The following is a 27,783-nucleotide window of genomic DNA, read 5'->3' as shown; positions in this document are numbered from 1 at the left end:
GAGGTGATATCTCATTGTAGTTTTAATTTGCATTTCCCTGATAGTTATGATTTTGAACATCTTTTCATGTGTCTGTTGGCGGCCAAGCTCTTCTTGCTTTGCCCTGTCAATCTACGATCTGAGAATCCTACATCATGACAGCTGGGGACATCCACACTTTCTTGGAGAGATTTCTTTTAATGCACATTATTCTAAGGAAGTTTATATTCCTTTATTCCTCTCTTTTTGGAGTAGTGGAAAGTACATTGCACTAGGATACTGTCAATCATAAAAGGTGCATTAAATCGTTAGTTTCCAGACATAAGTCTGGCTTCTTAAAATTTTTTTGGAGAGCTTTTAAACTACCCATTCTGGGGCCTCAGCCTCAGGGAGTCTGATTCAGTAGATCTTGAGTAGGATCAGGAAATAATGATTTTAAATTTTTTCAAGGATTCTAATGGTACAGCCCAATTCAGCAACTGAGTAAGATAATTCCTAAGGTATTTTTCAGTTTTAAGAGTCTATGAGTTTGTGATTCTGTTTTTCCTTCTTCAAAACGTCAGTGATTTTATATAGACATATATATGTATATATATATCTTAAAAAGAAAAGACTTTTATGCACCTCAGCCCATGTGGAAAAATTCAATTCACTTGTGATTATAGGTAACATCACTTTATTTTAACAATTTCCCTTTCTAATGCTGCTCAGGTAGTTTAAGAAATGTTCAAAAAAGGAAAAAGCTGAAAGGAATTAAATAAACATTTAGCCACATCAGTGCACAACCTTCCCCCTCCCATCTGCCCACCCTTCTAATTCTTTCCCTTCTTTCTGGTCTCAAATATTTAAGCAACACATAAGAGAAAAGCACTCTCCCTTAAGCCTGTTTCTGAAATGATTCTATTTTTAAACACTACAGTTCATCTCAATTGTGCTCAAATTCAATTCACTTGTGATTGTCTGCTATATTACTTTCTTTATCAATTTCTCCCCAGACTCGGTGGGGTAGTGATTGAAATTTGAAAGATTATGGGGGGAATAAAGTCCAAAATAGTATTGAGGAAAGTGTGTCTTGAGTCTGTTGGCTGCAAGAAACCCTTGCTTTCCTGCAAAACCCAATCCGCTGTTATCCATAGTCTCTTGATAAACACCATCCAGCCAAATGACTTAAAAATAAATTCAAATTGATCCTTCCGTCATCAAAAGAGTTCTTTTCTCCTTAGCCTTAAAATATTTTATTTTCTGTTGTGGCATTATGTGCTTAATGATTTGGCTAAGACTGCCTTGCTTTTGGTTGCTAAATCTTTGCGGTGCTTTAGTTGAAGGCATGCGGCCATGCAAGTATTAGGAATGTTGGCCGTTGGAACCTTCTTGAAATGGAAAGATAACACTCATTCTGTTCTCAAACTAGCTTGGCCTTTGAACACAATGAGAAGCTATTTCTAATATAATAAATCTTGTTAGCAGCATATTTGTGAAACCTGTGATTTCATCTAATTGTTAATTCCATTCTAATTTCTCCCAACCAGAATTCAATGCAAAAGCAATCATCAAGTTTATTAGGGCAATGAAGAGAACAGGAATTATCAGGACCAGGATCCAAACACCAATGTAAGGATGCACAGTTTTCACGCTTATTCATGCACATCCACAAGAGAATTCTTCTCATTCAGGTCCAAGACCCTCATCTGATGGTGAAAATGCCCACACCCAGGTAATTACCTCCTCTGTTATACATCTTCATGTTTGCCTGTGACTTCCTCATGGCATGCTTTCCTAACCCTTTCCTTTGTACCCCGTTACTTTTAAAATACTTGCTTCTTTGTCTCGTTGACCACTTGGGTTTACTTATACCTGTTTGGGCATTGAAGTTGGCAAAGAGTACGATGATCCATTGAAGCACAAGAGATTTATTTAATGGATGCATACAGTATATGAGGCTGGTCAGTACACTTTCTCCCAAACACATTGAACACATTGGACACATCCAGATCTTTGTTCAGAGTGGGACCTTTCATCTATAACCATGCTCACCCAACTCTGCTTTCATGGATTTCTTTCCTCTTTCCCTCTACCACTTCTTAAAAATCTACTCTTTCTTCAAAGTTTGCCACCTCTGAAAAGGCTTCTCTGATCACATACATTCCCACTCAATGTGCATTTCGCTTGTGTTCTTGTTTGCTTCTCATGCTACTTAATATTTCCAGTATGCCTGTCATGCTCCCTAAGTAGACTATATGCCCCTGCATGGCTAAACCGTCTTCTATCCTCCTTCGTCAGTGCCTGGCACAGAGTTGGCCAGTTGCCTAAGCAGTAACTGTGGAATGTACGATGGATAACAATTTTCTGAACACGTATGTGCTAAGTGCATTATACATGTTATCTCATAACAAGTCTACGTGTTAAATACCTATTCGATTTTACAAATGCAGAAATTGAGAGATTAGATAACTTAGACAATTACCAAGTGTCAGAGCTAAGATTTGAAGTCAGGACTGTATCTCAGAGCAAATACCCTAGGATGTGATGAGGTTCCTCTCCAGGGCTTTGCTCTGTGATTTTTTTCTTTCACTTCTCCATTTATCTTTACTATAATCACCTTTTAGAAGATGAGAGTGGAAAGCGGTATCTTATGGTTAAAAAAAGTTGTATGAGTGGCCAGAAATTCTCCCTGGAAGGGCTTATAGGAGAGTGATATTGGCAACAAGGAGTGAGTAAAATCACGTTATACTGTTAGTTGAAGCACTGGATTCCCAGTGATTTAATTCTATAATGATGGTAGTATTTCTGAAACATGGACAAGGCATCAAAGGTGCAGTTTTCACTTCCACTGTTGCAAATAGAACAAGAGACTTTGGAGTTTGTTGATGCTGTCTAATCAGGTTACTCACCTGGGCCTACTTGACACCCAGATCCACTCCAACCCCATGTGCTTTCACAGCAGAAGAAAGTGACGGCAGCACTTCCCCTCTCATGGATTTACATAATTATAAAGCATCAATGATGCCATTGCTTTTGCAAAATGATTGTTGGAAAGTGATTAGCTACTACAAGTCCCAGAATAAAATACATCTGTATATTTCCTGCCTTTACAAATGGCTGAGAACAAAGACAATGGACTGGAGAAACATCTGAGAGGAACAGGCGAACATCTGCTAGATCAATGGCCCTTACACAATTACCCTCCTTAGAAGGCAAACCTTAAAAGACCCAAAGCAAGAATTTTATTCATAAAGAGACTGAAACAAAGGAGATAGTATTTTCTAAGTACTTTCAAATGTATAAGGAACTGTCCAAATGTGAGCTATATTATTTACAGTTCATTTAAAGACCCCCCTAGTTAGAGTCTTCAGTATTCCTGGGGTGGTGAAAACTTAAAAACCGCCTCTGGTTTTAACATGTATAGGGAAGACCTGAGACCTATTGAAATAGAAGAGAAACAAAATTGCAGGGAACGAAAGATCCTTATCTATGATTATCATTGGAATGATTTACACATTGAACAAGCCTGTAAAATGGACCAAAGTTCTCTATAGTCTTTTGACAATGTAGCCTCATTATCAGTCTTTCCTTCTTGATTTCTGGAGTTTAGGTCATAGATACAATCTAGTTTCAGGAAAGTAACTGCTTTTTCCTAGTCCTGACAACTGGAAACCCACAGGGAACTCAGCTGCATATATTGATGTGGAGCCTAGGGACGGCAGATGGGACACCGGTGAGGGATGTAAGCAGCAGGAACATATAAAAATGTGTGCAGCAATGTTTCCTTTCTACAGCTCCTCTAAATTGGTATTGTGGTGGCCAAGGAAGAATTGTGATGTCCCCTGAGTGATCTAAAAATGCTAAGGACATGCAGTTACCAGTTACTTATCTAAAGCAACTTTCTTTTGGTGTACAGAGAAGTGGATTGTATACACACACACATTCAGCTGATATTCATTGAGCCTTTATTATGTGTCAAACGCTTGGGAGTGTATTTCCAAAATACTGAGAATAATAAGGGTCCCAATGAAGACTAAAAGCTGAATAAAGAATGGGGAGTGCTTTGGTTATTTATTACTATATAACAAACCACTCCCCAAACTTAATGGCCCAAAGCAATGACCATTTATAATCTCTCATAATTCTGTCCCTGACTGGTCTCAGCTAGGCAGTTCTTCTACTGTAAATGTTATTGGGTGGAGCTGCAGTGTTCTGAAGGCGGAACTAGGCTGTAACATCCAAGATGGCTCAATCACGTAGCTGGCAGTTGGTACCGGTTGTTGGGTCAAGCTCAGCGGGGCTGTCAGCCAGAGCTCCTTGGTTCTCCTTCTCGTAGTCTCTGTATGTGGCTTAAGCTCCACACAGCATGGTGGCTGGGATCCAAGAGTAGAATTCCAAACATGAGAAAGTGGAAGTCGAGGATCTCTTTAAGATGTGACCTCAGAAAATTACACAGTTTCACTTCTGCTGCATCTTATTGGTCAAAGGGAATCACTGGACCAGCTAAGATTCAAGGCAAAGGGAAATAGACCACATTTTTTGCATGAGCAGAGGCAAAAAAGTCAACTGAAATGAAATAAATTGTGGCCATCTTTAATCTACACCACGCAGGAAGGAATGTACCTGGGATGAACTTTAGAAAAGAAAGTGGTCTTATCAGCAGATCACTGATCAGGGTTTCATTCTGCATGTATATCTGTGGTTGGATGTTGTATTTTTTTTAATCTCTTACATATTCCTCAGGACATTTTAAAGGCGGTGAGAGGTCAGTGGTCCATGTATACAAAGCCAAAGTCATGTGGGCTCCATTTTCAGAGAAGCCCAGGGTATCCTGTTCCTCACGCCTGCAGGCTGGTGGTTGGGAGCCTTCAGGGCTGTGGCTTCTCCTTCAGGTTTGCTTCCATGCCAGTGCCTCCATCATCAAGGGCAAGGGGATGATAGCGATCCTAGCACAGGTGTTGCAGAAAACTTGAAATAAATACCTCAATTCTCATTTTCCTAACTTGAATTCTTTCTATTTTTAACTTATTATTACATTGAAGACCATGTTCCCAATTTCTCATAAGCCCAGTCCTTATATAAGACCTCGTATAGTGTTAAGAGCTTAATCAATACTTTTTGATTGATTAAATATATACATTCTTTTAAAGCTAAAGAACAGTTTCTTTAGTTTTTGTGATTCATCTGATTATTTATGACAATGTATACTCAAGGTGCATAGAATCCATGGTAGGAATTAAGTCAAAAATCACAATTTTATATGTACAAGTTCAGTTCATTTCCCTTGGATATAGCATCTAACTTTCCATAGCTATTATGATCTATCACTGTAGCCCTCACCACTGGCCCAAAGCTGTACTATAAGGAGAATGTGGTCAGAATATGATTGACTGGCTAAGCAAAGCTCCTGGTATTTTCTGGCAGGACTCAAAATGCCACAGTAGAATGCTTGTGTCATCTTTGTATTCAAAGGAATATATACATATTCAAAGGAATCCACACTCATGTATGTATATATAGTGATAGATAGATATTTACATAATATCTTGAGGATAATGATAATCCAGGAAATATTTGTTAAATTGTTTGAACTGAGTTACTTATTTGCCTTTTAACTGACATCACAAGAAAGGTGATTAACCTCTGATTCAAGAATTAGCGTGCTGAGCCTTAGTTCCATTTCTCACTCTGAATAAGTCATAAAGAAATGCCTCACTTGTCCATAGGTCATATTTCCAACCACTCCATCCACACAAAGCAGTTGAAATTAAATAGATTTCTAAGAAGCAAAAGAGCTTTCAGAAATCCTGTGCCTTTCTGCCTTTTGGTGAGATATGACACTACCTTCAAAATAGAGGAGACTTATTGTGGTAATAAAGTTTAAGGTTCCTCGAAGAGTAGAACAGTGAAGGTTTTAGCATATAGAAAATGCAGTATAATGGTTAAAGTCTATGGTAACACAATGCATATGTAGCAGTTCCAAATCCAAATTTGTTTCACCTTCCTTGTCTCTATTTCCTCATATGTGAAATGGGGATAATTCATAGGGTTGCTGTCAAGTCTTACATCACATGACATAGTGCCATGAAACAAAACAAATCAAATTGCACTTAAATTATCTGGAACAGTCATTTATATAAAATAGATAATTTCCTAATAATACTGGGAAAATATCATCACCCCATAAATCTGCATTTCCGAATTTTATGTTGAACCTGGTAGGAAAAAAGTACTACTTCTGCAATCCCAATGAAATGCATACAAAATGAATAGATTCAGCTCATCTCTGAGCTCCATGGAGAAGGATATATCATAAAATGCAAAGGTACATTCAGACAAACATACTCAGATACACACGCACACACAGGAAATTTTTACCATTTTAGGAAGTATGAAAAGAAGGAGCCTGGAAACTTTGTTTACTCATGAGTTTTGTTTATTTTCTGCAAACAAAATAACCATTGAAGGGGCCGGCCCGGTGGCGCAAGTGGTTGGGTGCGCGCGCTCCGCTGCGGCGGCCCGGGGTTCGCTGATTCGGATCCCGGGCGCGCACCGACACACTGCTTGGCAAGCCATGCTGTGGCGGCGTCCCATATAAAGTGGAGGAAGATGGGCACAGATGTTAGCCCAGGGCCGTCTTCCTCAGCAAAAAAAAGAGGAGGATTGGCGGATGTTAGCACAGGGCTGATCTCCTCACAAAAAAAAAAAAAAAAAAAATAACGATTGAAGAGAGATACTTTTGCTGTTCTCCCTGTCTGAAATTCTAAAGCCTGGGGGCCATCTGAGTTCTCCTTTTAGGTTTTGGCAGTTATTTGAGAAGTGGCACGGGAGGGTAGGTAATCACACAGTTTCTAGGGAAGGAAGCACCACCTAAGTTGCCATTCTAAGATAGTAAACAGGATTCAGGCAACTTTTGAGAGTCGGACAACTTCTAAGAGGGTAAACCCAAGATTGAAATGGGGTGTTCAGCCGTGTTCTATGTGCTTCACTCTGCTGTATGACTGGCTGATTTATTTTCTCTTTGGATTGTATGTACAATTCCTGCCTCTTGAACCAGGTTATTTTAGGCTGCAGGTTGCAGGACTGGGTTAATGGAAAACACTCCTAAGGTTAGAGAGTCAAGGTTGGGTTGGAACAAAGATGAACTTAGGCTTGTATGGTGAGACAGAAAGGTCAGGACTAGTGGAGTTATTGGAAATTTTGCGTTATTAGTGTGTTCAGCACAGGCAGTGGACCTCATGTAATTGGCAGATTTCTATAGAGAAAAAGCTCAGTTATGTTCTTAGTCTAGACTTTATACTGCCCTTTCCAATACAGTAGCCACTAGCTACATGTGCCATTCAGCACTTGAAATGTATCTGGTCCAAATGTGTGTATCTGTAACTGTAAAATACATAACAGTTTTCAAAGATTTAGTATGAAAAAAGCATATGAAACATCTTATTATTAATTTTTATATGGGTTGCATGTTGGAATGGCAGTATTTTGGATATTTAGGGCTAAAAAATAAATTATTAAAATTATTTTTACCTGTTTCTCTTTACATTTTAGTGAGGTTATTAGAAAACCTAAAATTATAGATTTGCCTCATGCAATATAAAATATTGCTGTTCTACACAGTGACAGACTCAAAAAAAATAGGTAAGTCTTATTCAGACAGCTATTGAGTCTACTAACTTGTCACATCCCTTCCAGGAACCTGTTTGCCCAACTGTACCATAAGGAATATTGGTAGTAGCTAGGAAAAAGTTGGAATTTGAAAAGGTAAGAAGGAAGAGGAGATAAAGAACGGAGTAGTATAGTGAGTAGCATAAGCAACAACATGATTTCTATTTTTTTTTTTTTTTTGCAATACAAACAGGAAAAAAGATCAGAGACCAAGTACACTCAAACTGTCTGTACAGGAGGAAGGATTAAGATGTGGATGAGAGTCTGATGGGTTTGTGTCAAAATACTGTACTATGTTTCAAAATTATCATTGGTATAACTGAGGTGGAGTAGTAGAGAGTGGTGTGGAGTATCATCTATAAATGCAGATAGAATGTCCTACCCCCACTCCAAACAATACCTAAGAATGCTGAGCTAAACAGATTTATAAAAGTTAGTTATACTTTTCTATCAAGAATCTGAGATATTCTGTATCTCTCGAGTCATTGAAAGGCCAAAATTACTTCAGATATTGGAAGAGACCGTCTCTATAATTGCTTTTAGTTCCAGTAGGCTGTACTTGATTTTCTTTGAGCAGGACTGCAGCCAGTACCATGGAGAGCTCACTAAGCGCCTGAGTGGGGATGAAAAGCATAGATTCCTTCAGAAAGAGCTAGTTTTGAAGAACAGCACCATGGATAACTGTAGTAAAAAAAAAACAAAAAAAATGGTCTATAGAAATTGGAGGAGAGGAAAGACTTTTTTCCTCACTTATGACTATTTTTTGTCATGTTTCTATAATTAATTCATAGAACAACCCAACTATCCCACGCTAATAACTGAGGAAATAAAGTCTCAAAAAATTAACTTCCCTTAGTTCACATAAAAAAGACAGCGGTAGACTTGGGATTCTGCTTCTGAGGTCCAAACTGTTTACTTGCTCACGCAAGATATACTTAGCGGAGAACATTTTACCTAAGACAGCTCCACTTTGACAAAATTCTCACAATCTTAAGGGGCCAAGGTTGTGGAAATTGGCTGTAAATATTTTCTTTGAGAGCTCTAGCGAGAAGGTTAGGAGCATAGTTGTTGTAGATAGGTTAACTTGATTAATATATCAGCTCTGCTACTTGTAAGTTACTTAACCTCTCTGAAATTTACCGTCCTCATCCTGGACATGATAATAATACCTACCAATAGTGTTGTTATTGCACACACACATAAAAGAGTTGATACATATAAAATGACTAACAAACAGAATAACTGCCACATAGTAAACACTAAGTGTTAAGTGTTATAATCCTCAATGGCCTATGAGGATTTAGCTATATAATTACATATTACTCACTCTTGAAAGCTGAATTTCCTGGGAATCCAATTCTGAAATGGAGAGAAGTTTTCAGGAAGTTTACTATGGAGTGCTGTTGAAATCAACTCTTGTTGAAGGAAGCAGAATAGGGCAGGATTGGGAAGGAAGCTGGATTTGCCAGAGGGAGAAGTTATGTTGTGATACTGTTTCAATCCAGATTTCTGCTGACCTCATAGAGAGCTCCAATTCTGAGACAGCCCTTTGGAGTTGTCCAGAGTTAGGATGAAGGGCTGGGCCTTGACACCCCTATGTTAACCAGTCAATGGATGTAGTTTACCTTGGGGAAGCGATGTGTCTTTGTGTAAGGCCACTCTCTTTAGCGAGGCAATTCATGAAGAAGGCTGTTTGCGAGCAGAACTCCCAGTAGCTGGGAACCAAGTTCTTCATTCTGAAAGGAGCACTGGGTAGCACATCACAGCATCCACTACGCTCGTCATGACCAGTGGCATCACTTGTCAAGGAGCTCTCAGTATCCAGGAAGGCAATAACGTCTCTTGGGTTTTGAGGGGGATCCAATAAAAACACGTCTTCATTTTTTTCCTGAGTTTGAAGCCAGTTGAGAAATGAGATATAGGAACCACACACATACAGTTAAAATATCAGTTTTATTACTGATAAAGGTGAATTGGAGAATGTGTATTTATTTCATTCTGTAATCACCCTACACAACATACCTCCTCTCTGGAATTGAATACATCCCCAAACTGCAGGCCTCCCTCTACAGAGTCGGGCCAGATATTGCCTGGATTGTGTACCCCCGGACAAGCAGAGGACACCTATATTCTGAGGGAAATCCATGCCGAAAGAAGAAGCACCCCCAGAAGTAATTGAGCCTCATATACTCAGTGCCTTCTCCTAATTTCACCAGAGGTCGTGGAAGAAAGCAGAGAGTGTTTCCATGCTTTTCTCTCGTGGGCAGTAGAAAATGAGAACATTTCTCACTCTGCAAAAATGAGGAGTGGGATTTAAGCATTCCTTCTTAATTCTGCTACTTCCTCTGGTTACTTTCAGTCTCTCCCGGAGGCTTTGCGTCCTCAAAATAGCTCAACAGAAGATGTTATCTTTATTGGTATCTTCTAACATGGTCTTTCTGTCCCTGAGGCTAGCTTCAGGCTTCTAAAAAGAGAACATGTAGCTGTGAGTCTGAACTTTATAGCCACGCAATAACTTTTTTTTTTCCCCACATAGCACATAGTTTAAAGACGCAAATTCTACAAGACTAATTACGAAAAATGTGATTGTCTTTCCACCTCCATTTAATTGCTGTTCCAGAAAATGTAAACTTTCAGATATTTTTTATTTCTTTTGATATCTATCTTCGTGTTTCTTAATATTACACTTACATGGACGCTTAGTGATTTTTCCATTTAAAGCATTATCTGTTGACTTCTCACTATGGAAAAGTGCTAAGTTTTTTGCCACTCACCTTCCACATATTCACTTCCCATTCCCCATCCTCACATGATAATTATGACATAATTTTAGTTAGATCAGAATTAAGACATTGCATCACTATGACTGTGTCAATGTCATTCTCAATTAAGCCATAGACCATACCATGACTACTTTTTCTTTCTTGCAAAACCTCTTGGTTTCCCAGGAATTAAGAATAGTCTTAAAATCTTTTGTATGTTTAGTGTTCCATGGTCTGACCACTAATTCATTCCTGAATTCTTACCTCTGATGTATAAATCTCTTCTCAATGTGTTAAAGCACATCATATATTCGATCACTTTCATCTTCTTGAAGAATCTGTTTTTTCAGTCTTTCTGACCTGCTCCAATCTGAACTGGTTTGTCTCTAGGATTACCATGCTACTTTTATTCTAGTATCTCCTTTTATTATTAAGTTGGAGATTTCCTTTATCTCTCTTGATTCCTAGATCCCATGTCTTTTTATTTCCTGGTTTACTTCCTTATTTTGGTATAATACTTCTTCTAGCACTTTCCTGAGAAAGGGTACATGGAAGGCAAATTTTCTATGACATTGCATGTCTCAAAATGCTTTTATTTATACTCATACTTAAGCGAGAGTTTGGCTGAGTCAAGAATTGAAAATTGGAGATAATTTTTCCTCAAAATTTTAAAAGTATTATTCCTTTTTCTTCTAAATTCAAGTATTGCTTTTGAGAAATCTGAAGCCTTTCTCATTCTCTATCCTTTGAAGTAGCTTGCATTTTTTTCTTTTATCTTTTCAATTTTTAGATTTTTCTTTTTATTCTGCTGTTCAAAAAATTTCATGATGTGACTTGTAGTATATTTTATCCATTTTGCAGGACCTTGATGACACTGTTCATTCTGGGAACTCACATAATCGTATCTGGGAAGCTTTTTTGAATTATTTTCTTCTTTATTTTTATCATTTATATGTGAAATCTCTTGAACTAACAGTAATCTCAATTTTGTTTTTGTTTTTGTTTTCACTTCCATTCTCTGATCCCCATCCTCTCTTCTACTTTCTGGAAGATATCTATAGTTATTCACAACTATATGGTTCAATTCATTTATTCAGCTTTTAGTTTTTGCCTTCTTGTATTCATTTCTAGAAATTGCTTGTCCTATGATTATCTTCTTTGTATAATACTCTGTTACAGTTTTTAGGATGCAATATTTTCTTTCACTGAGGATATGATTAGACCAGTTTTTTTTTTTTTTTAAGTTATCCTTTCCTGGATGATTACTTGTTTCGTCCAAGATATTCTTACTGTTTGTTTTGTTCTTTGTCTTTGTGTGGTGTTTTCCTTGGATTTCTTGTGATGCTTTTAGTACCTGCTCATTTAAGAGGATGATGCAAAAAGCCTGTTAGATGCTAATCAGTTGTGTATGTTGGTAGGTTTTATTATAGGTGGAACTGGTGAGGCTTTTCACTGGGAGCTTTAAATTTTTTCTCTTGGACTGTAGATTTTCTGCCTGGATTGTATAATTCTGGCTGCCAACACTCTTACAGCCTTGTGGGAGAAGAGTATCATATTATCTCTCTGCTCTCAACAGTGTCTAGTCTGTTACCCTATCCAGGGATGACACCTCCACCTCCAATTCACCAGGGGGATGTGGGAGGAAAGTTGCCCAGCTGATCCAAGTGGAGAAGGGAAACTCCAATCTAGCTTCTTAAATAATCTTTTACCTAATCTTTTTCTTCTTAGTTTCATCTTCATTTCCACTGCTCTAGATAGCTGATATTGGCAATTCTTAAGCCTACAGGAGACTTATTGTGGGAGTAAATTGGGTTACTCCTCTGCTCTCTCTACTACCAGTTGAGTGTTCAATATACTCACATTTGATAAGCTACATTCACACATTCTTTTGCTTTCTTGCCTGCAGCATTTGGTTATTATCATCTTTTCTCCCATTTCTTGTGTATTTGGGATGTAAATAGTCCTCTCGCTGTTGTTTTAGTCAGGTTTCTAGAGAGGTAGCAGAGATAAATGTGTTTGCTCAATATGCCATCTTTAACAAAAATGTCTTCTTTACTCTATCAGTGCTGTATTCAGCCAGATGCATTCATTATTCCCTTTCCTATATCTCCTATACATTCACATCTTTATGTTTAGTAAACATGTATTTATAAATCTGAGAATCCTCTGAATCTTTTAAAATTAATATACAAAATAAAGACTTAATTTCCAACTGATATCTCCCTACAAACTAACCAGAACAGGTCTTACACATTTCATCTTAATGACTACTTTAGACCCAAAATAATTTTTATTGATAACAGTAATATGGTAATTCATTATGGTACGCTGTTACCCAAGTGCTAATTAAAAGGAAAGATAGTTGAAGGATAAAGGAGGGCTTGAAAGCACATCATGCAAAAGTTCCTTCCTAATATATTTCCTGTCTATCACACTTATTACTGCAGGGTGGGTTGACAGGTTAATTATGTACTAGGCAGGAGAGCTGGTACAGAGGATGTTACAATCTCAAAAGCAAACACTTATAATCATTTTATCTAAATATAAGACAAACTCACCTTGATGAAGGACTGCATTTAGTGATTATATGTAAGGCGACCTCTCTACCTATGGATTACATACGGCACCTAGTTAAATGTTACAACATAGAGCTAATACATAAATGCTGATCCTGCAGCAGCTACCTATGACTCATTTCTAGGAATTCTGTCAAAATTTGCAAATTTGCTTTCTTCTTCCACTGATGAGGGTTCTGCTTTCTCCATTTCTGTCTCAAGCCCGGGCACATCTTCCCCATGGTATTCATAAACATGTAATTGAAAAATACTATATCATAGTGTATATTTATTTTGAAATGGTGAGAATTTATTATTTCACTTAGGACCATTACCCCATGAAGAAATCACTTGTCAACATCTTGCTGGTGACCCCCATCTTCCTGTGTCCTGTGCTAAAACACGTCTGGGGCAAGAAGCTCATCTCCACCTTGGACAGCTCATTGCACCATTTGAGAGTTCCATTAGAACGTATTGGTTGCTGTTATTTTATTTTGTTTTAGATTGAGAAGATACATCCTTGTAATTCCTTTCCAATGACATTAATTCTTATCTTTTGGATTTATGCATCAAATCTCAACAAGTTTTCTAATATCTGAGTATAGTTGACATATCTCTTGAAAGTTCTGTTTTCTCTTCTGTACCCCTACTTAATTTTTTTCCTTGTTGTTACTTGTCATTTTCCCCCAGAATCTTCTTTATGTTTGTTGCCATTCTCTGGAAGGTTTGCCAAGGTCCTCTATATGAACAGCTCATAACTTAATACAATACTTCAGATGTATAAATATACAGATTAGAGTGAACCTATTAAACTTGTCATTATGAGTATTATACTCTTCCTGGTACAATCCAATGTCTCAATGTCTGTACTAGCAGCAGCTTTCCTTTGTATTGGCTTATATGAAGCACAGAATCTTCCCTCTACCCTCAACTCACCTATTGCCCCCCAAAAAACATGATTTTTCTATTTCCCATCAAAATATTTTCAGACTTTAGAAAAACACAAACAACATACTGCTTTGTGACATTCTCAATTTATTTTCTCTTCCCAAAATTCCACTTCTTCCAAAAATGGGCACGATTTTTCTAACATGCAGACCACTTAGAAACTAACTCACTCCTCTTCACTCTTTGGCACCCAGAATAGGGCACATGGTTAATAATACTTAATGAACTTAAATTTAACAATCAAATAAATATTTATGGAACAAATACAGCCCCAGGTACAGTGTTAAGCTCTGCTGAGGCACATATTAGTAAACTAAGGAAGATCCCAGTCTTTGGGAAAAGACAGATGTGAACAAGTAACTGTAATAGAGCGACAACTGCTGTAGAAGGTAGATTGTAGATATAATACAATGACAGTGAGGCAGGATTTTTTCCCATATCTTCTAGGCTATGCTCAATATGCTATGCCTCTGAGTGGCCAAAATTATACTGTAGGGTCATGTGTTGATATGATGCTTCGACAACTTTGCCTGACTTGACAGCTTACGAAAGATAATGCCACCTCCATAAGTCTACTGGCTTGTTTACATTGTTTTATTGGTATCATCAGATGCTCAACTCTGAGAAAAATAGTAATCAAATGTGAACAAAGCCAAATACAAGTTATTTATATTTATTAATACATCTTCCTTGAAGAGCAAGAACAATGCCATTCCCTCTCTGATTATCCTTGACCTAAGTACAGTGCTTTGCTCCTTGCAAAACATTTTCACATTTGCAATTCTATTTGATCCTTATAGTAACATGGTGAGGGAGGTAGAATAGATTGCTTTCTCCACTTTGCAGATGCAAAAACTGAGGAGATGTGACTTGCTTGGCCAAAGTTGTGGGACCAGTATGTGGCAGAGCCACATGTTTCTGAATCCCAGCTTTTCCATTCTGCTAAAAGCCAATCTGAGGCACGAGTCATTTTCTTGTCTCTCTGTCTGGTATGTATGTTGAAAGAGAGAACACTTAGGTGATGCACAGAACTCAAAGAGGTCATGCATAGCTTGTGAACTTGACTGAGTGAAGACTCAGTACAGATCCAAAAAATCAGAGGTGTGAAAGGAGGTGCTGGGCCAACCTAATTTAGACTTTCCTTCGTGAAAGCTAAGCCAGTGAAACCATGTGATGGATTCTTTTTAATATGGTATTATTGTCAGGGAATAGCTTCAGTATGCACTGTAAGCATTAAATGCTAAAAATAATAACAGCAATTATAGATTGTTCTGACACCAGAAGAGTAGAATTATGCTTCTTAACTGCATTGCCTTCAGCCAATAAGAATGCAAAATCGCTTTTCTGGAAACTGTTTTCCTCTGTGCTAGATTACCAAGAGATGGCAGCATTCCATCCATCATTCAGCAACTATATATTCCTTGCTTGAGAACTAAGATTTGCTTTTTTTCCAATAAAGTGTTGAGAACAAAGGGCAAAATTTAAAATATGAATGTGTTTTATAATCACTCATTGTCACACAGTTACACAGCTCTGGATTGCCCAGATCTAAGTTTAGGTGCTGAAGATACATAACTGTAAAGATTCAAATGACCTATTTAAAAATAATACACGGTATACAATTGATAGTAATGTACAAAATCCACTGAGTGACGATTCAAGAAAGGGAATGTTGATATATGACTCCTTTGTGGATGCCCTTGAAGGCTTCCATTTGCGGCCTTCCCTTTTCTGCAGACACTTGGTAATCCAAAGTCAAATGTACTGTGTTAATGAAGCTGAGACTGCTCTGTGTCACCCAGCTTGATATTGTGTTTGGAGTTCAGCACCTGTCTGTCAATGGAAAATTTTAGTAAATGTAACATCATAGTCCACCAGTACATGCTAATAGATGAAAAGAGCCCCAGATATGTGATCATTTCTAGGGAGAGGTAGAAAGGAGTCTTTATTAGGGAAGATTCAGAAATGGCGACAAAGTTAAATATATCAGAAGTTCATATTTCCAGTGCTCAGCTTGTCGTAAAAACTTCCTTAAGATTTTTTTTCATAATTGAGTTATTATTATATGACAGAGGCCAATGGAAAATGATTTTTATACATTTCTCATAACAAAAGTGGATACTTTTAAAGTGTATGGATATACTGTTAGTCTCCCTTTTTCTTTTCTTTTGGTAACTGTATAGATTCTTTTACCTGTAATTGTCTTCAATTGTCAAGTATCACAGATTTGTCATAGAGTTAACTTGTCCACCAATGACCTCTGACTGTGAAATACCTTAGACACAGTTTTGGAAACTGCAGATTCTCTGCTAATATATCTCATTGCTTTCTGCTTTAGTGGAGGTCATTACAGCCTCTCTTTATCAGAGAACCATGGAGCTGGGAAGCACCTGCCATATTTATCTTCATCTTACTCAAGAGATGACTCATTTATCCCAGAGTTGAAGGAAGATGCCAAAAGTCACACAGCGAGTTAGTGGTAGAGGCAATCATGCCTAACTCGATTCTCCTGACTTCAAAACCAGTGCGTTTTCTACAGCATCGTGATATATAAAACAATGTTCAGAAAATGATACCTTTGGTTTTAAAGTGAACCAGTACTGCAGTCCCCTTCAGGTATCCTAGGTAACTGGATTGGAGGTATTTGAGCCATCCTTAAAAGCAAGGTTTGGGCAAAGAAAGCAGATGCAGCAGGAGGAATTGATGGATCTCTGCAGAGCAAGGGAAGGTGTTAGTGACACCTGGGTGCTCACTAGGAAGCCATAGGGCCCCTATCATGGACCAGAGGGCTCAGTGGTCTCCGTTTTTCTCCAGGGCTGGAGGCAGGAACCTTTATCTCTGGCAGGAAACCCTGTGCTCTTGTTTCTATGCTCTCCTAAGAGAGAGAATCAACCCAGCAGGACATCAGGGGGATTGCCAATTGTTTTCTGTAGATGGGACATTTTTCCTAAGCAAATTGGTAGGTTTGATTGGAGGAACATATCCTTCCCTCTTGAGGGAGTCCAGGCTAAGTTGCACACAGATCAGGTTCTAGGCACAGACTTGTCAAAAAGTGTTACAGAACTGTCGCAGTCATAGGAGGCCCGAAGGATGGCTCCTACATGGCTAATGAGCAAAAGAACTGACTCTGCCTCTGCTTCTGTCAACAGTGCTCTAGGTGGGGAGCTCCTGGCGACGTGGGGTTTTCACTGAGAATGCACATAGCTTACCTTCTTGGTTTCCATGCATATCTCTGTAATATGGATTCAGGGCCCTGGAATGAGCAGGAGACATTGAGAAAGGAGTTGCCTCCTACAAAGCTATTTTTCCTTTCCACAAGGAAGTCATGATGGGGGTATTATCCAAAGGCCTGCATGGGAGGACCTAGTTCTCATTTTCCCATGGTCCAAATTAGAAAAAAATATGAGCAATTTTCTTGATAATAATGATAACCTTTTGTTATGTGCCAAATATTATTCTGAGTGCTTTTCATATATTAATATTTATTCCTCACAATAACCCTATGGAATTGCTACTGAATTTTGCAGATGATACGGAGGCATGGAGAAGATTAAATAACTTCTCAAGGTCACACAGTTAGTAAATGCTGTCACTGGGATTTGAACCCGGGGAGGCTGACTCCAGACTCTACTCCTTACTACATCATTCTGTCCCTGTGCCCCTTTCTGCCCCAATCATGGGTAGCATTGTCTTTTTATCTTTAGAAAGTCAAAATGTAGCTAGTTGTGGTGTGACCTGCCTGTTCCTTATCTGTATTACCAGAGAACACAAAGACAATCACGGTGTGAACCTGGACAACTGGAGAGTTTATTCCTGGCTTGGAAGTTTACAGGCTCCCTGATATGGCCATAGATAGCACTCAGCCCTAGGGACAGCAGCCTCCTTGCTGAAGTCGTCCTTCTTCAGAAGGCTGCAACTAATCCACTGAAAGTGAAGCTGCTACAGACCAGGCCTGAGGGCTGATGTGGAAAGGTGATCTGCCATCCCTTACCCTCTAATGAAACCGATCTTATGGGCACTGATTTTCCAACAAACCCCAGAGTCGTTTTGTGGGCAGACTTTACCTGTTTGAGTCCATCAGGTTTATTTTGTTTTCATTTATTTCTGGAAACAGAAATATGACTCTGATTTACACTTTGCACAAAGGGTAAATTTTCAGCCATTGGTTTCCAAAGAGCTTCCTTTAGGAAAAGGGAGGAGGGAAGCACCCTCATGGAAACATTCCCCCAAGGACTTTTCTCCACCTCCCTCACCTAGTTCAGCTTGGACTAAAGGTAGAAGCCAATATAATTCTAGCTCCTGCTTTAACCTCTGGAACCACTCACCACTTTCCCCACCTCAATAGTTCTGATCTGGCCTCTGCTTCATGGTGTCCACATGTCAGTCTTTCCTCCATAGAGTTGAGTTGAGTTGAGTCTACTTTTTCATCTTTCTTTTAGGTGAAGAAGCCTCCCAAGGTGAATTCGTGGATTCTGCCATCTCTGTATTTTATCTGTAACCATATTTGGAGATCCTCAGAAAGAACCAATGCTCTCTGTCCTCGAATATTAACAGCATGACTTATCTCCAAATATGTAGAACACTTTGCAAGAGGATTTTAGTACTGTGCAAAGTACTAAAAAAAATTTGACAGAAGTCTTAGGAAGCCCTCAATTACTGAGTGTGAACAATGCAGTATAAAATGATGCGTTTGTAGGAGTAAGGAGTGGAAGCCTCAGCCTTAGACAAGAGTCAGGAAGACTGAAAGCATTAGGGCAAATGGCTAGATCATAAATGCACTACCCATCTTCCTTATTTCTGTGTCTTTGGGCTCAGGATAGCCTTAATTCATGCTGTGTGCTGCACATTGACATAAGAGAGACAATTAAGCATTTAGGTCAATCAAATCTATTTCTAAGATATATTTATTTTCTTGGTCATTATAGGGGTTCAGTTACAAGGCTTAATATCCCTTAGTAGCAATATCCACTGGCTAGAAGAACTTATCCATTCTACTGGATCTGTTATCTTGCAGGTAACTGTAGTTATCCTGCCCTGGAAGAAGATGATGAGAGGACCTCTATTAGACTATATGCTTCATTTTAATAAATGAATAGTATCATTTATTGCCACTCAGTACAAGTCGATAAGTATACTAAGAGATTTAACCATATTATCTCATTTAAATAAAAAAATAACCCTATGATTGTTAATTATCCCCATTTTACAGATGAGAAACTTTCCCAAAGTCACATTGCTAGTAAGTGGAACAGCAAAGAATTGAATCTGGACAGTCTGACTGTGAAGGCTGCACTATAAACAATTGTGCGTCTCTCTGTCTCCTTGGGGCTTTAATTTTGTCCTGGCATACAGGCCCCGCATTCCTTGTTCTTTACGTCCTTGAGGCCTGAAACATGGAAGGTGCACATGAGATACTTAATGATGTCGACAGATTAGGTTTAATGGCCCTTCTCAATGAAGGCTTCCCTGACTTACCTGATGTGTAGTTACGGATAAAATTGTTTTTAGAACGCATTCTACTCCTTTGACTCTGTTTACCTAGACTTCATACCATATTTGTGTTTTTTGTATGTTTTCATATGTAGACTGTAAGTTTCTTAAGAGTAGGGATTTTGTCCTTTGCTTCATTTATCACTAAGTCCTTTGAACAGGGATGACCTTATAGTGTGTGTTTGTGTGTGTGTGTATGTGTGTGTGTAGGTGTTTATACAGATACACATCATTATATTCAATGATGACATTAACTTAATACAAACATCAAAAAAGAAGACATTAACACGAAGATAAGGCGTGGCTTGGAATGTGTCACAAAAAGTCTTTCTGAGCCGACTTGCTCAGGTCAAGTGAGTGATCTGCCATATGCTTTCATTTCACTCTGTACTGTGCCTCTCACAGTACCTAGTGTCTTTTACAGTAATTGTGTCTGTTCAATTTTCTGTCTTTCTTGCTGGACTATGATCTCTAGGAAGGCAAATATCATTTATCCACAGAACTCAGCACATGATTGCTCATTAAATATTTGAGGAATGATTGAAAGTGCTTCTCTGTGGTTATCCACATCTTAAGATGCTAAATACTCTGTATGAGTCATTTGGACTGGATGAACTAAAGTACATCCTGAGACTTGGGGCTGGCAAACACAAGGAAACATTTCAGAAATAGATAGAAAATAGGCGATGTGGCATTCTCAACAATAACAATAACAGCAAAACAGAATGAATTTAATTCTGTGTGGAAGAATTTTGAATACTCATCCTTCTGATCAATTCTTAGAAGCAGCAATTAGAGAACAGGAGCCCGAAATCGCGCATATGACCCTGACACTGATGTCCTCCAAAGGCAGTGGACTGGGCCTTCTTGAAGCACAAGTCCTGACTTAGTCAATACATAGACATGACTGGGACAGAATCTGTGAGTTTTGGTGCCAGAGGTGAAGGTCATCACCAGCAAAGGCGCAAGAGGCAAACCGAGCTTCACAGATACTAGTGGCAGAGCCGTTGTTTGATTCCTGGGATTCTACAGTTCAGGGAAAAGCTGGAGAATCTCCTTTTATTTTCAAGGCAACAGCTGATAAAGAGTTTAACAGGCCTTTCTCCATCTATACAAAACTCCAGTCGGGCTGTGAGTGGTTTTTCTCCCGTGACACAGATCCCTGCAGGAACTGGCTGCTCATTTAGAAATGGCAGCACCAGAAAAAAGCTGCTCTAGGCTGAATAATTATTTCATGTCTGATCCCGAAGTCTAATATCAAGTGAGCGAAGCGAACCCTTTAGTAAAACAAATACCCATATTATGCCAATAGGAGCAAGGAGAAAAATAGGAAGAGGCAGCCAATTCTGCTGCCAAGGCAGGCGCCAGTGAGCATTGCCAGAGGGCATCTGCCTTCGCTAACAACAAAGCTCATCTCCGTGAGCAATTTGGGGGTGCTGCTAGCTGCTAGCCTCCAGTGGCCCCCATAAGGAGGACAACACTGAAGGGCATTTTAGCACAGCTCTGCTTCTAGCATGGCCATGGCATTTGGCAAACTGATTACCATTTTTACTAACTGAAAGCCAGTCACCAATGCAAGAGTGATTTCTGGGTGCCATATTGGCACACGGATTTTTTCTAATTTAGTGACTTAAGTATTATCTGTTCCTCTTTATATTAAGACATTTTATTATAATTATTTATACTGCCCCCGGCTGAAACACACAGAGCTATTTTTTGAAAGGCTAAATGAGGAGAGTTGATGACTCCAGCTCATGTTTGGGGAATCAAAAGAGATATGACACCCACATTATTTCAATTATGTTCAGGAAGCACAGCACGTCAGGAAAGAGTATGGTCTGCAGTGTTGATCAAAGGATGGATATGAAGCTCAGATCTCATTCACAATCCTAGAGCTGTGGGCTGACAGAGCCGGAAGGACCTTAGGGATCATTTATGCAAACTTTTCATTTTAGAAACCCAGGGCCTGGAGAAGGGAGATGACTGTCTCAAGATCACACAGCTATGGGCAGAGATAAGAATGTTTCGGGTCTTCTGATGCCTTTTTTGTGAGCTCCCCACTTAACTCCATTGCTCTGCCTCCTCCTTCCAGGCGGACTTGGTTCATTTTCTAGATGTGATGTCATGATTACGCTGGTTGAATAACTTTGTTCCTTTACTAAAACATATATATTTTAGAAAAACTTTGAAAAATAGATAGAAAGTATGCTATTATCTATATATATAGTTTTTTTGTGATGAGAACTTTTAAGGTTTACTCTCAGCAACTTTCAAATATGCATTACAGTATTGTTAACTGTAGTCACCATACTATACATTACATCCCCATGACATTTATTTTATAACTGGAAATTCGTACCTTTTCTATATTGTTTTTGGAAAAAAAGGAACAGAATCAATAACCTACTACCAGGGGGATGTGGTTGACGTAGCACTTCCGTGGTGCAGGCAATTTAAAATGTTCCATCCGCACTTACAGCTGAGTTTCCCAAGACCACTCAGTCCTCGACCTTGTCTCTGGGCTGTTGAGAGAGGAGGAGCAGTTCCTGTCTGATGGACATCTGTCATCTGCTGTCAGGTCAAATGCTCACAGGCAGACAGGGATCTCTTTCTTTCTCACACGTGCTTGCGCGCGCGCACACACATGCATGCTCCTGCAAAATCAAATCAATCAGGTGTTATTTGATAATTGCTAAATAATTGATTCACTAAATACTACAGAATTTAAACAAATGGGTAGATTTCTTTTCCCTTAGAGAAGGATCCTTATCGTTGGTGGGACTTGAATTAGATGTTGAAAGACGAGACGAATTTGGTTAATAAAAAATTATAGAGGAGAGACCACATGATGCAGGACAGAACACGGTGTGGGGTGGGGTTGGGATTAGGGAAGTCATTGGTCTCACTGGCCTGAGGGGCACAGGCAGTGGCTGAAGTGGAATACGATTTCAGGGAGGGCCAAGAGATTAAGATTATAGAGAAGATGCACTAAGACAACACACTAAAAAGTTGGCATTATATCCTATGGATAGGAACATTGGGGTTACGTGTACCATTGTACATGTTTTTGTCAAGAATTCAAATAAAATGTATTCTATATAAAAGATCTGTCTTTCTCTTTGATTGGTGACTGATAGAGGGAGCTATCTCTTTCCCAACTCCCACATCCATCTGGCCCCAACCTTTTTCTCTGTCAATCTAAGTCAAATTTAAAGCAAGAAAAAAATTCTGTAATTGGAGTTGTCTATTTTTTGCTAGTTATATCCGTCTCCTCAATGCTGTCTGTGATTAAATCAAATGTTCAAATAACTGCTAATGGCAACAGTTTAGGTTAAAACTTTTTAGTCTCATTCAACACATATTCAGCAAAATATTTATTAAGTCTTACTGTGTGCTTGAAATTGGGCTGGCACTTGGGACTTGAAACGAGAACAAAATAGGGTCTCAGTCCCCATGCAGCTTGAATCTAACAGGGGAAATAAATGTGGGAAAGATATTCCAGATGCAATATTAGAAATCTGTGCAATGAAGCGGCACATAGGGAGCATTTAATAAGTGTTTGTTGAATTGAAACCCCTCCTCTCGTGCTCTACATCCCATTCTTTCTCAACTTTTCAAGGACTTTGCTTCTGCATTTCTCTCCTTCCTCCATTCATTGAGGTTTCCCTTTCTATAGGATTGTTCCCCTTAGTATATAAACATCTCCTAGTTATTCCTACCTAAAAAAGAAAATAAACAAAAACCTCTTTTGACCTCACAGCGTCCCCCCCTTTATAATTATTTCTGCTTCTTTACTGAGCTTCTTTTCTTGAATTTATTCCAAGGAAGCTTCATACAGTCCCCACTACTTCATTGACACTGCTACTATCCCTTTGTCACCAGTCTGAGTGACATCTCTCTTCTTATATTATGTGATCTCCAATAGCATTCAACAGAATGGACTCCAGTTTCTTGGAGCTGTTTTCTCTTGGCATCATGGCACCAGACTCTCTTGGTTTTCCTCCAAGCTGATGTGTCACTTCTTTGTCTTCTTTTCTGGCTCCTCCTCTTCTGCTCTACCTCTGTGTCTTTTCCACTTGCTTTTCTCTCTCTTTGCACTCTCCCTGCGTGATCTAACCCATGCTCTGGTTTTAAATACTACCTATGTGCCATTGACTCTCAAACTGTATCTCCAGTTCTTATCTCTCCCCAACATTCTAAGGATGAATATCCTACTCTCTAGTTGACGTTTACAGATGGATGTCGCAAATTTAATAGGGTGAGTATAATTTTCTTAATTTCCCACTCCACCTCTGCCCTTACATAAATTCTTTACCTTTCAGTTTGTGGTGCAACCCTATACCTAATTTCTCAAGACAAAACTCAAAAATATCCTTGGTTCTTCTCTTTCTCTGATTCCTACATCAAATCCATGAGTAAGAACTATAGACTCTACCTCTATATCGGGTCTCAAATTCTTAATTTTACTTCATTTTCACTACTATACCCTAGTCAAAGCTGCTGTCACTTCTTACCCAGACTAACACAATAGCCATTCAACTGATTTTCCTGTTTCCCCTTTTTACCCACTTTAACCAGTATTCCACAACGTAGAACTATCTTTTAAAAATGCAAGTCAGATCATGTCTATTTCCTACCTAAGATCTTCTAATGGTTTCCCATCAAACTTAAAATCAAAACTCCTTTCCCTGCCTGTAAAGCCCTCCATGTTAGGTCTCTTGTGTGACTTCTCCAGCTTCCTCTCATATCCACCCTGTGGTGTGCTGGAAAATGTTTAAGAACAGGCTTTCTGTATGGGGTGAGGGGAGCTGGGAACTGGAGGGAAGCCCTGATTTATAGTATTTGCCAATTTCTCTGGTGTAAGTACTCCCACCATGGCCAATTACAAGCTACCAAAGTGATGTCAGCTGGCTCACAACAGTCCTGACAGTGTAACAATTATCTTTCACCAGCTAGTACAAGTGAGCCCCGGCACTTGGTGTCAACCTTCACTGCAATGCTCTAGCCACTCTGGTCTTTTATTCAAGTGCCTGCTTTAGATCTTGTATCCCATTTCTCTTTCTGCCTGAAATCCTCTTCCATTTGATCATGATATAGAACAAAAATAATTCTAGTTATTTAGGTCTCATCTGATCTCAAAGATCTCCTCACTGAGGTTTTCCTTGAACATCCATGTAGTTACCATTTCATCATTCTCTAGTACGTAAGCCAATATTAATTCTCTCCATAATACTTGAAGCTATCTGATGTTTACCTAATGTTATTTATATTCCGTTTGTCTCACTGGAATATAATCTCTGTGATTGCAGAATCCTTGTCTATCATGTTCACCACTGCATCCCTGGCATCAAGAGCAGTGCCTAACACACACTAGATGCTCAATTTGAAAAACAAATCAATGAGTAAAATAACATTTTCAGCACAACTGATCTCTGCTTGTTTATATGGTCTTTGTAATAACCAGATCGTCAAGTTCCTCAAACACAACTTGCTTCTCTTCTGTTCTGCCATTCTGCAGCCACTCATTTCTTAGCCTACAATGCTGTACCTGTCACTTTGCTCTTGATCTATCAGAATCTTTCTACCCTGCAAGGCTCAAATCATGGCCCTTCTTTTAAGAAGTCTTTTATAGTCATTTGAGGCTATAGAGTCCCTCACCTCTGATGGCCAGCAGTGCATTTTAACTGTATACATCCCTGGTAATTGCTCCCATACTGCCAAGTGACACCCTATGTTGCTCTCTTGCCCTGTGATTTATCAGTTATATTTTTATTTAATGTTTCCAGTGCCCATATAGTCTTGCTCCATTTGACCCTGAGCTCCTATAGTTCCATACAGGCTTATACTTCCTTCAGTGTTCACTAAGAGTCCTGGTGCCATTGCATGAACACAGTGCATATTTAGCAAATGTGTTTGTTAGATTTGCTTTATGGTGTTTGAGTGTCCATGAGCTGGATCTTCTTTTGTTTTCCTCTGTAGATACACTCTCCATCCTTTTTCACCTTGCTTTGTGCCCTAGGAGACTGACCTGTATGCACTTCATCAAAGAGCCTGCATTTCTTCTGGCTTTGATTGAGTTGAGCCAATGAGGAGCATAGTCAGAGATCTGGAGGAAGAAAGGAGAGTGCGGTAAGAGTTTGCATTTGCCTGGCCCCCTCCTTACCCTGCAGGGTCATCACAGGCTTGCTTCACCGTTTGTTGTAATGCCTCAGCGCTCATCAGATACTTTTCTCTACACAGCACTCTGTCTGAGTTCCAGTGGCCACTTCCTCTCTTCAATTTGTCAGTCCCAAGGGTGGTTACTAGATCTGTGGTACTTCACATTTCCTTGTGATTTCTATACACATTGCTCATACCTTTATAAATACTCCCTCAGTTAAAGCCTCCTCAAATTATCCAGTTTGAGGGTGCCCCCTGTTTCCTGCCAAATTCCACGGAATTTTCTCCCTTTTCATAGAACCTGACCTATTCTTTAATATATAGCTTGAATCCTACCTCTGCTGTTCAGCTTTCTCTAATTACTTCTGATAGAAATGTATCTCAACAAATTTTAGCCCAATTATATTTGGCCATGTCACATTTTTATATATTCAAGTTCCTCTGCCTGTGACAAAGGAATTCTTGCCACTGACAGAAATTAAATTTCCTGAAAACAGGGCTGTGATTACATAGCTAAATATCTCTTTTACTCTTCTCTATATCCATCATCACCATCCTAGGATAAGCTACCACCATCTCTCATCTGGCTCATGCCCATTCTGGAGAACTTTCTAATGAATTTACCGTCATCCTCTCTAGATCTTCTCAAATCTGCTCTCTACACCATGGTCAGAGTTGTGTCTAAAGAATGCAATTCTGACCATACTTCATCCCCCACATCCCAAATACACATACACCTAAGCACTACAAACTTGTACACTAATAGACCTTCCATACTCTGAGAAAAAAGACAAAACTCCTTAACTTGACCCACAAGGTGTCTCACAGTCTACTCACCACCTACTTCTCCAGTCTCCTCTGACACTATGGCTCCCTTGCTCCTTGCACTTCAGGGGCTTTCTTTCAATGACTCACATTCCCCAGACTCCCTCCTGACTTGGAGCCTTTGATACGCAGTCTCCATTCTTTCATCTTCTCTCTTCCTCATTTAATCCCTGCTTATCTTCCAGGTCTCAGCTTAAATGTCATTTCTTTCCAGAAAGTATTCCTGACTTTTAAAACTAGGTCACATCTCCTTATTTCTGAGTCTCTTCTTTGTAGTATCCATCAGAGTAGCAACTTTACATTTATTTGCGTGATTACTGATATAAATCTATATCCCCCACCAGCTCACAAGCTCCACTATCACAGTGTCCAGAATTTCTCACTCTTGTACCTCCAGTATCTGGTAGTACTGGACACTCAATAAATATTTGCAGAGAAACACGATCTTGATCCAGTTGTGGGGGTCACCTCATATCTAGTGACTTCATTCACAATTACATTTATTTTTCTTTTGACAAGTATTCTCTTTTAATCGGATAAATCATCTGGCCAAATCATCATAACCAAATATTATAGAAATATTTCAAATTCATTATAAAGCAGAGGCAAATGCAGATAAATAAAATTTAAAAAAATCCAGAGGGGGCCGGCCCGGTGGCGCAAGCAGTTAAGTGCGTGCGCTCCACTGCAGCAGCCCGGAGTTCGCTGGTTCGGATCCCGGGCACGAACCGACGCACTGCTTGGCAAGCCATGCTGTGGCAGCATCCCACATAAAGTGGAGAAAGATGGGCACGGATGTTGGCCCAGGGCCAGTCTTCCTCAGCAAAAACGAGGAGGATTGGCAGATGTTAGCTCAGGGCCGATCTTCCTCACAAAAAAAAAAAAAATCCAGAGATAAACACTGTTAATATATTGGTGTACATAATTTAAGAATATATTTCTATGCTATTCAGGAGTCCTTTTGGATACAAGCAACAGTAGGTGGACTAATCTGAGCTTGGATAAGAAGTGGATTTACTGAAAGGACATCTGGTAAGTCACATAGTCAAAGGAGAGGCTAATGCTCCAATTTAGGAAGGCCAAGAAAATAATTGGAACCAAACTCTCAAATTCTGTTAGTGCTTTTTCTCTCCCTCTCCCTGACTCACCATCCCTTCTCTCTGGCTGCTAGCATCATTATTTCTTTGTGCAGCACAGCTTCTTACAGGTGGGGGAAATCCTGACCCTGGGGTGGAAAAGACTTTCCTATTTCTAGTTTGAAAAGAATTCTCATTCTGGGGAAAAGTTCTTGTTGGTCTTATTGGCTGGAGTCTTATCCTGAACAAGGGAGTTGGCATCTTTAAGAATATGGTTGGACTTGGGGGAGGAACAGTTACAAAAAGAAAAGAAATTCTGAAGAAGGTTGGTGGGAGCTG

General features: G+C 39.2%; 1 long non-coding RNA gene across 1 annotated transcript in view; it reads left to right on the top strand.

Annotated features, from left to right (window-relative positions):
* Window positions 1-1,513: 1,513 nt before the first annotated feature.
* LOC131412169 (uncharacterized) overlaps window positions 1,514-27,783 on the top strand; it is a 65,520-nt gene continuing 39,250 nt past the window's right edge. Inside the window, exons 1-3 of the long non-coding RNA XR_009221713.1 lie at window positions 1,514-1,693; window positions 25,404-25,513; window positions 27,322-27,400. This is a non-coding gene — a long non-coding RNA (uncharacterized LOC131412169). The remainder of the gene's footprint in view (window positions 1,694-25,403; window positions 25,514-27,321; window positions 27,401-27,783) is intronic.

Source organism: Diceros bicornis, chromosome 12 (genome assembly GCF_020826845.1).
Source record: "Diceros bicornis minor isolate mBicDic1 chromosome 12, mDicBic1.mat.cur, whole genome shotgun sequence".
Classification (NCBI taxonomy): Eukaryota; Metazoa; Chordata; class Mammalia; order Perissodactyla; family Rhinocerotidae; genus Diceros; species Diceros bicornis.
Note: the sequence above shows the minus strand (reverse complement) of the source record. Positions and strands in the feature narration are given on the sequence as shown.